At 50.8% G+C, this 9,850-nt stretch overlaps 1 protein-coding gene across 1 annotated transcript in view; it reads right to left on the bottom strand.

Annotated features, from left to right (window-relative positions):
- The window catches only part of hdac5 (histone deacetylase 5), a gene marked incomplete at both ends in the record, with an annotated part of 49,902 nt that overhangs the window by 39,627 nt on the left and 425 nt on the right, over positions 1-9,850 (bottom strand). The gene's annotated exons all lie outside the window — the stretch shown is intronic.

The following is a 9,850-nucleotide window of genomic DNA, read 5'->3' as shown; positions in this document are numbered from 1 at the left end:
GGTGAAAGAAGTCTCAGTTGTATTGACTAAGTACTATGTGCTGCTCTGATGCCCCCCCAAACCACTCTGCTGCCCCTCAAACCACACTGATTCCCCCCCAAACCTGATGACCCCTCCCTCCTCTCGTGCTGGCATTACTCCCTACTCAACTGTTATTTATAGGTGGATGTACCTTTCTAGCTTTCTGACGTACGTCGGGCTTATATTTAGCTTAAGGGTGGAAGGGGGGGGGGAGGAGGGAGAAAGAGGCCTCAACTTGTTTCTGGGTCTGTTTCTTGGCAGGGGTTGAACCTGCGTAGTTAATGTCAAGGACTCTGGCAGCGGAGGCAGAGTGTGTTTGAATGAGGCTCTCTCTGTGTTTGCCTTAAGCCAAGGTTGACCCAGTTCAGCTAGACAACCTACCTACCCTGACCTGAAAGACCCCCCCTCCTGCACCCAACTAGACAACCTACCTACCCTGACCTGAAAGACCCCCCCTCCACCCAACTAGACAACCTACCTACCCTGACCTGAAAGACCCCCCCCCTCCACCCAACTAGACAACCTACCTACCCTGACCTGAAAGACCCCCCCTCCACCCAACTAGACAACCTACCTACCCTGACCTGAAAGACCCCCCGCCCCCCCTCCACCCAACTAGACCACCTACCTACCCTGACCTGAAAGACCCCCCCCTCCACCCAACTAGACAACCTACCTACCCTGACCTGAAAGACCCCCCGCCCCCCCTCCACCCAACTAGACAACCTACCTACCCTGACCTGAAAGACCCCCCCCCCTCCACCCAACTAGACAACCTACCTACCCTGACCTGAAAGACCCCCTCCCCTCCACCCAACTAGACAACCTACCTACCCTGACCTGAAAGACCCCCCCCCCTCCACCCAACTAGACAACCTACCTACCCTGACCTGAAAGACCCCCCCCTCCACCCAACTAGACCACCTACCTACCCTGACCTGAAAGACCCCCCCCCCTCCACCCAACTAGACAACCTACCTACCCTGACCTGAAAGACCCCCCCTCCTCCACCCAACTAGACAACCTACCTACCCTGACCTGAAAGACCCCCCCTCCACCCAACTAGACAACCTACCTACCCTGACCTGAAAGACCCCCCCCCCTCCTCCACCCAACTAGACAACCTACCTACCCTGACCTGAAAGACCCCCCCCTCCACCCAACTAGACCACCTACCTACCCTGACCTGAAAGACCCCCCCTCCTCCACCCAACTAGACCACCTACCTACCCTGACCTGAAAGACCCCCCCTCCTCCACCCAACTAGACAACCTACCTACCCTGACCTGAAAGACCCCCCCTCCTCCACCCAACTAGACAACCTACCTACCCTGACCTGAAAGACCCCCCCTCCTCCACCCAACTAGACAACCTACCTACCCTGACCTGAAAGACCCCCCCTCCTCCACCCAACTAGACAACCTACCTACCCTGACCTGAAAGACCCCCCCTCCTCCACCCAACTAGACAACCTACCTACCCTGACCTGAAAGACCCCCCCTCCTCCACCCAACTAGACAACCTACCTACCCTCACCTGAAAGACCCCCCCTCTCCACCCAACTAGACAACCTACCTACCCTGACCTGAAAGACCCCCCCCCCCCTCCCCCCCTCCACCCAACTAGACCACCTACCTACCCTCACCTGCTAGTCTGTCTATTAACATGTCTGCTAGCATGTCTGCTAGTCTGTCTATTAACATGTCTATTAGCCTGTCTGCTAGTCTGTCTATTAGCCTGTCTGCTAGCCTGTCTATTAGCAGGCATGCTAGCCTGTCTATTAACATGTCTGCTAGTCTGTCTGCAGCAGGGCCAGTCTCCAGTGTGAATCCTCATGGAGACTTTCCCCATTCACACTCTATCTGTGGGTGAGAGGTCAGGACAGGAAGCGCAGACAGACAGACAGACAGACAGACAGACAGACAGACAGACAGACAAGCAGACAGACAAGCAGGCAGACAGGCAGAGGCAGGCAGGCAGACAGGCAGACTTCTTCATGTATACATGCATTGTGCTAGCCTACAGTACAATTATAAAGATTGAATTGACTATTGAATTTCAAATCATTGCCAAACGCATTAACTTCACTGAATAAATCTGTCAGTTTCAGATCAATAACCTAACCTGATAATGCTTCTTGTCAACACGGACATAACTGACTGACAAACCTCTGATCATCATCATCATCATCATCATACTGTCATCATCAACAAGAACGTTAGCTAACTAGTCTGCTTAGACTGATCATTATACAAAGCTATACGGATATATGCTGTCTTGTGCCCTTGTCGTTCTAGTCTTTTCAAGACACACACACACACACACACACACACGAACAACTCAATGACCTCATTTGATGACTCACACCATCATACCGTCGTCATCAGGAAACAGGAAGGACATTTAACTTGGATCCTTGAGTCTGTTTATTGTGGAAAGCTAACGATGTATGCATGTACATCACTGCCATCTTTTCAAGTAGTACACACAGACAGAGAGAGAGAGAGAGAGAGAGAGAGAGAGAGAGAGAGAGAGAGAGAGACAGAGAGAGAGAGAGACAGACACAGAGACACACACAGAGGTGGACAACTCTTTTCAGACACATCATCTGATGACTCACATCAGAACTGCATAGGACCACTTTTACCGCAATTGTGCAGATTAACATTAACATGCGCAACATCATGTGCACTCAAACACCCACACACAAAAGGTACACACACATACATACAAACACACGACACACTCAAGCATGCTCACGCACACACAACTGTACACACAGGTATACACACACACACACACACACACACACACACACACACACACACACGCAAGCGAGGATTCACAGATTCAATTTCCTCAAATAGAACGCAGGGATGACTCATCCCCTGCTCAGGCCCGATTGCTCCGCTCCGGCAGATAACACACTCCCACGTTTATTTATTTATTAACTTGATTAAAAAAGGAAAACAAAAATTAAATGTTCAGGTAATAACAGCATCCTGGGAGCCAACAACATGTTTCTACTCCTCATTGAGATCGGTCAAGAGACAATAGTGCTACTGTTTATGCTCATTGTTGTTGTTGTTGTTGTTGTTGTTGTTGTTGTTTTTGGAGGCGTTCCAAGCAAGAAACATAGTATTGATGTGAATGATTAATTAATGCAAGAAGACTAGTCATTAATATAATAACAGTGAGGTCTTTGAGAATGAATGAGCCCACACACTCAGAGCGGGGAGGGGGGGGGTAGAATGAAGGAGAGAGCAGAGGGAGAGGTAGAATGATGGAGAGAGCAGAGGGAGAGGTAGAATGATGGAGAGAGCAGAGGGAGAGGTAGAATGATGGAGAGAGCGGAGGGAGAGGTAGAATGATGGAGAGAGCAGAGGGAGAGGTATGATGATGGAGAGAGCGGAGGGAGAGGTAGAATGATGGAGAGAGCAGAGGGAGAGGTAGAATGATGGAGAGAGCGGAGGGAGAGGTAGAATGATGGAGAGAGCAGAGGGAGAGGTATGATGATGGAGAGAGCAGAGGGAGAGGTAGAATGATGGAGAGAGCGGAGGGAGAGGTAGAATGATGGAGAAAGCAGAGGGAGAGGTAGAATGATGGAGAGAGCAGAGGGAGAGGTAGAATGATGGAGAGAGCAGAGGGAGAGGTAGAATGATGGAGAGAGCGGAGGGAGAGGTAGAATGACGGAGAGAGCAGAGGGAGAGGTAGAATGATGGAGAGAGTGGAGGGAGAGGTAGAATGATGGAGAGAGTGGAGGGAGAGGTAGAATGAAGGAGAGAGCAGAGGGAGAGGTAGAATGACGGAGAGAGCAGAGGGAGAGGTAGAATGATGGAGAGAGTGGAGGGAGAGGTAGAATGATGGAGAGAGCAGAGGGAGAGGTAGAATGATGGAGAGAGCAGAGGGAGAGGTAGAATGAAGGAGAGAGCAGAGGGAGAGGTAGAATGACGGAGAGAGCAGAGGGAGAGGTAGAATGAAGGAGAGAACAGAGGGAGAGGTAGAATGATGGAGAGAGCAGAGGGAGAGGTAGAATGATGGAGAGAGCAGAGGGAGAGGTAGAATGATGGAGAGAGCAGAGGGAGAGGTAGAATGATGGAGAGAGCAGAGGGAGAGGTAGAATGAAGGAGAGAGCAGAGGGAGAGGTAGAATGAAGGAGAGAGCAGAGGGAGGGGTAGAATGATGGAGAGAACGGAGGGAGGGGTAGAATGATGGAGAGAACAGAGGGAGAGGTAGAATGATGGAGAGAGCGGAGGGAGAGGTAGAATGATGGAGAGCAGAGGGAGAGGTAGAATGATGGAGAGAGCAGAGGGAGAGGTAGAATGATGGAGAGCAGAGGGAGAGGTAGAATGATGGAGAGAGTGGAGGGAGAGGTAGAATGATGGAGAGAGCAGAGGGAGAGGTAGAATGATGGAGAGAGCAGAGGGAGAGGTAGAATGACGGAGAGAACGGGGGGAGAGGTAGAATGACGGAGAGAACGGAGGGAGAGGTAGAATGATGGAGAGAGCAGAGGGAGAGGTAGAATGATGGAGAGAGCAGAGGGAGAGGTAGAATGATGGAGAGAACATAGGGAGAGGTAGAATGATGGAGAGAGCAGAGGGAGAGGTAGAATGATGGAGAGAGCAGAGGGAGAGGTAGAATGATGGAGAGAGCGGAGGGAGAGGTAGAATGATGGAGAGAGCAGAGGGAGAGGTAGAATGATGGAGAGAGCAGAGGGAGAGGTAGAATGATGGAGAGAGCAGAGGGAGAGGTAGAATGATGGAGAGAGCAGAGGGGGAGGTAGAATGACGGAGAGAGCAGAGGGAGAGGTAGAATGATGGAGAGAGCAGAGGGAGAGGTAGAATGATGGAGAGAGCAGAGGGAGAGGTAGAATGATGGAGAGAGCAGAGGGAGAAGTAGAATGATGGAGAGAGCAGAGGGAGAGGTAGAATGATGGAGAGAACATAGGGAGAGGTAGAATGATGGAGAGAGCAGAGGGAGAGGTAGAATGATGGAGAGAGCAGAGGGGGAGGTAGAATGACGGAGAGAGCGGAGGGAGGGGTAGAATGATGGAGAGAACGGAGGGAGGGGTAGAATGATGGAGAGAACAGAGGGAGAGGTAGAATGAAGGAGAGAACGGAGGGAGAGGTAGAATGATGGAGAGAGCAGAGGGAGAGGTAGAATGATGGAGAGAACAGAGGGAGAGGTAGAATGATGGAGAGAGCAGAGGGAGAGGTAGAATGAAGGAGAGAGCGGAGGGAGAGGTAGAATGAAGGAGAGAGCAGAGGGAGGGGTAGAATGATGGAGAGAGCAGAGGGAGAGGTAGAATGATGGAGAGAGCAGAGGGAGAGGTAGAATGAAGGAGAGAGCAGAGGGAGAGGTAGAATGATGGAGAGCAGAGAGAGGTAGAATGATGGAGAGAGCAGAGGGAGAGGTAGAATGATGGAGAGAGCAGAGGGAGAGGTAGAATGATGGAGAGAGCAGAGGGAGAGGTAGAATGATGGAGAGAGCAGAGGGAGAGGTAGAATGATGGAGAGAACAGAGGGAGGGGTAGAATGATGGAGAGAGCAGAGGGAGAGGTAGAATGATGGAGAGAGCAGAGGGAGAGGTAGAATGACGGAGAGAGCGGAGGGAGAGGTAGAATGAAGGAGAGAACAGAGGGAGAGGTAGAATGATGGAGAGAGCAGAGGGAGAGGTAGAATGATGGAGAGAGCAGAGGGAGAGGTAGAATGAAGGAGAGAACAGAGGGAGAGGTAGAATGATGGAGAGAGCGGAGGGAGAGGTAGAATGATGGAGAGAACAGAGGGAGAGGTAGAATGATGGAGAGAGCGGAGGGAGAGGTAGAATGACGGAGAGAGCAGAGGGAGAGGTAGAATGATGGAGAGAGCAGAGGGAGAGGTAGAATGAAGGAGAGAGCAGAGGGAGAGGTAGAATGACGGAGAGAGCAGAGGGAGAGGTAGAATGATGGAGAGAGCAGAGGGAGAGGTGGAATGAAGGAGAGAGCAGAGGGAGAGGTAGAATGATGGAGAGAGCAGAGGGAGAGGTAGAATGAAGGAGAGAGCAGAGGGAGAGGTAGAATGATGGAGAGAGCAGAGGGAGAGGTAGAATGACGGAGAGAGCAGAGGGAGAGGTAGAATGATGGAGAGCAGAGGGAGAGGTAGAATGAAGGAGAGAGCGGAGGGAGAGGTAGAATGATGGAGAGAGCGGAGGGAGAGGTAGAATGATGGAGAGAGCAGAGGGAGAGGTAGAATGAAGGAGAGAGCAGAGGGAGAGGTAGAATGATGGAGAGAGCGGAGGGAGAGGTAGAATGATGGAGAGAGCAGAGGGAGAGGTAGAATGATGGAGAGAGCGGAGGGAGAGGTAGAATGATGGAGAGAGCGGAGGGAGAGGTATGATGATGGAGAGAACATGGGAGAGGTAGAATGAGGAGAGATCAGAGGGAGAGGTAGAATGAAGGAGAGAGCGGAGGGAGGGGTAGAATGATGGAGAGCAGAGGGAGGTAGAATGATGGAAAGAACAGAGGGAGAGGTAGACTGATGGAGAGAATGGAGGGAGAGGTAGAATGATGGAGAGAGCAGAGGGAGAGGTAGAATGATGGAGAGAGCAGAGGGAGAGGTAGAATGATGGAGAGCAGAGGGAGGTAGAATGATGGAGAGTATAGCCAGGTGTTCCCATTCATGGACACCTGTCTGGCTAAATACTAGCCCCCCCCCTCCCGCTATCCCTCTACCATAGAGCAATAATAATAATAATAATAATAATAATAATAATAATAATAATAATAATAATAATAATAACAATTCATTACATTTATATAGCGCTTTTCCGAGGCTCAAGGACGCTGACAATAGAGTCCATCTGGAGGATGATCGCACTGCACTCTATGTGAACTAAGCGCTGCTGCTGTGGGGCGGCTGTGGCGCAGGAGGTAGAGCCGGAGTATAGCTATGATTGTATTTAAAAGAATATTTTTATAATAAAAGAGTCTAACGATCGCAAGGTTGGCAGATCGGCGGTTCGAGCCCCGGCTAGCCACATGTCGAAGTGTCCTTCGGGCAAGACACTGAACCCCAAATTGCTCCCAGTGAACGGGCCGGCCGGCGCCTTGCACGGTAGCTTGACGCCATTGGTGTGTGAACGTGTGTGTGAATGAGTGAATGAGAGGCCGTTGTGAGTGGAGGCCAGGGGAGGCTGGTGGAGGTAGAAACCGGAGGACGGGCTCATTGTAATGCATGGATTGGATGGAGAATGATTTTTTCTTTGGGGGGGGGTAATAATTGTGTTTGATACGGTTCCTCATTCCGTTCCATGTGTTTACAGGTTTTCTCAACCTCCGCCAGCCTCAGTTCCGTAGGCCAGGACCGTGCTCTGTGGAGCGTGACGAGGTGCTTTGTTTAAAGACATTACCGCCACCTGACACATCATCAATAGGGTCGTGATGTGACTGTGTCTTCGCCCTGGAGACAGAGGAGGAGGGGGGGGCTATGACATCATCACAGAGGGGAGGGGGGACGGACGTTGGTGTTGGCAACGCAACAGGGTATGTGGTACACAGCACACAAAATAGACCACCATCTATTCCATTCCTCCCACTGCCAGTGTGTGTGTGTGTGTGTGTGTGTGTGTGTGTGTGTGTGTTTTCTGCTGCCACTGTGACCTTCTGAGCCACTTGGCGTGAATAGCAGCGTACAGAACGTCCCCCCAATTTTACACACACACACACACAATACACAATACACAATACACAATACACACACACACACACACACACACACACACACGGCCTGTTCCTACCAGAGCCACTCAGGAGGGGCAGCCTGACACTGTCCTAAATCTGCAGGGGTGTGTAAGGTGTGTGGCTTTGTCAACACACACACACACACACACACACACAGTGTAACTAAGCATCGGCAGTCGTGCTGTGTGAAGTGAAGTGTCCAGTGAGCCGTCAGACTGAGAGGAGAGAGAGAGAGAGAGGGAGCAGCCGGGGTTGCCACGGCAGCCGGTGACATTCTCACCGACGACGTCATCAGAGGGTAGTGGGCGGAGTTAATAAAGGTCTGGATGGTCGTCAGCAGGGCTAATTATAAACCCTCAGAGAGAGGGGTGGGGGAGGAGGGGAGAGAGCTGGGGTAGAGGGAGGGGAAGAGTGTCGGGGGGGGGGGCGTAGAGAGAGAGTGTGGGAGAGTAGAGGGGGAGAGAGAGAGAGAGAGAGAGAGAGTGTGGGAGAGTAGGGGGGAGAGAGAGAGAGAGAGAGTGTGGGAGAGTAGGGGGGAGAGAGAGAGAGTAGAGAGTAGGGGGGAGAGAGAGAGAGTAGAGCGTAGGGGGGAGAGAGAGTAGAGAGAGAGTAGAGTAGAGAGAGAGAGAGAGAAAGAGAGAGAGAGAAAGAGAGAGAGAGTAAAGAGAGAGAGAGAGAGTGTGGGAGAGTAGGGGGGAGAGAGAGAGAGTAGAGAGTAGGGGGGAGAGAGAGTAGAGAGAGAGTGTGGGAGAGTAGAGTAGAGAGAGAGAGAGAGAAAGAGAGAGAGAAAGAGAGAGAGTAAAGAGAGAGAGAGAGAGTGTGGGAGAGGAGAGAGAGAGAGAGAGTAGAGAGAGAGAGAGAGAGAGAGAGTAAAGAGAGAGAGAGAGAGTGTGGGAGAGGAGAGAGAGAGAGAGAGAGTAGAGAGTAGGGGGGAGAGAGAGAGAGAGTAGAGCGTAGGGGGGAGAGAGAGTAGAGAGAGAGTGTGGGAGAGTAGAGTAGAGAGAGAGAGAGAGAAAGAGAGAGAGAGAAAGAGAGAGAGTAAAGAGAGAGAGAGAGAGTGTGGGAGAGGAGAGAGAGAGAGAGAGAGTAGAGAGAGAGAAAGAGAGAGAGAGAGAGAGAAAGAGAGAGAGTAAAGAGAGAGAGAGAGAGTGTGGGAGAGGAGAGAGAGAGAGAGAGAGAGAGAGTAGAGAGAGAGAAAGAGAGAGTAAAGAGTGAGAGAGAGTGGAGCAGTAAGAGTGATTGTGAGAGTGAACAAGCTCTAAAGGGTTAGAGAGAGGTTAAAGGGTGTATTAGTTATTAGAACGAAAGGGATGACAAGAAACTGCACGGCATGGGAAAAGAGGGAGAGAGAGAGAGAGAGAGAGAGGGATAATAGAGAGGGAGGGAGAAAGGGATAACAGAGAGTCAGAAATAGATTGGAGAAGACGGCGAGGCAAGTGGGAGAATCAACAGGTTACTGTTAGGAACCATTCTATTCTGTAGCCAACGTGTAGAGGAACCCATGAAGAACATGTAGAGGAACCCATGAAGAACATGTAGAGGAACCCATGAAGAACATGTAGGGGGATTTGAGAGGAACCCACAAGGAACCTTATGACCATTAAACAAGTGTAATTAAATAATAAAGATACAATGCCTTAGTTCCTATGGTGAAACCAAGACAACCTACAAGTATCACACACACACACACACACACACACACACACACACACACACACACACACACACACTCTCTCTCTAAGCCAGGGTCCCTGACCCTCTGATTGGCTTACACACACAGGTTTCCGGCCAGTCATGGTCAAGGGGCAGCAGGGTCAGCAAGACACAGGTAACAGATGCTCTCTGTCTGGAAAGACCCTTCCAGATCTCTCTTCTTCATCTCTGAAGTACTAGAAGCATTTGATTATCTTGTGGACGGCGGTAGCGTTCCTAGAACAGGGTAGCTACATCGAACATATCGAAAGTATTTGAAAGAGAACAAATACAGGTAAAATACTGTCTTTTTGGGGGGGGGGAGATGGCCGAGGTATGGTATGCAATCACACCGCAATCACTTTGGTCACGTGACCCCAGTAGAAACCAAACCAAGCGACAACCGACAAGTGTCCCCCC

Source organism: Nansenia antarctica (assembly GCF_963989245.1).
Source record: "Nansenia antarctica genome assembly, chromosome: 2".
Taxonomy (NCBI): Eukaryota; Metazoa; Chordata; class Actinopteri; order Argentiniformes; family Microstomatidae; genus Nansenia; species Nansenia antarctica.
The sequence above is the reverse complement of the archived record's forward strand: the minus strand, read 5'-3'. Positions and strand labels throughout refer to the sequence as shown.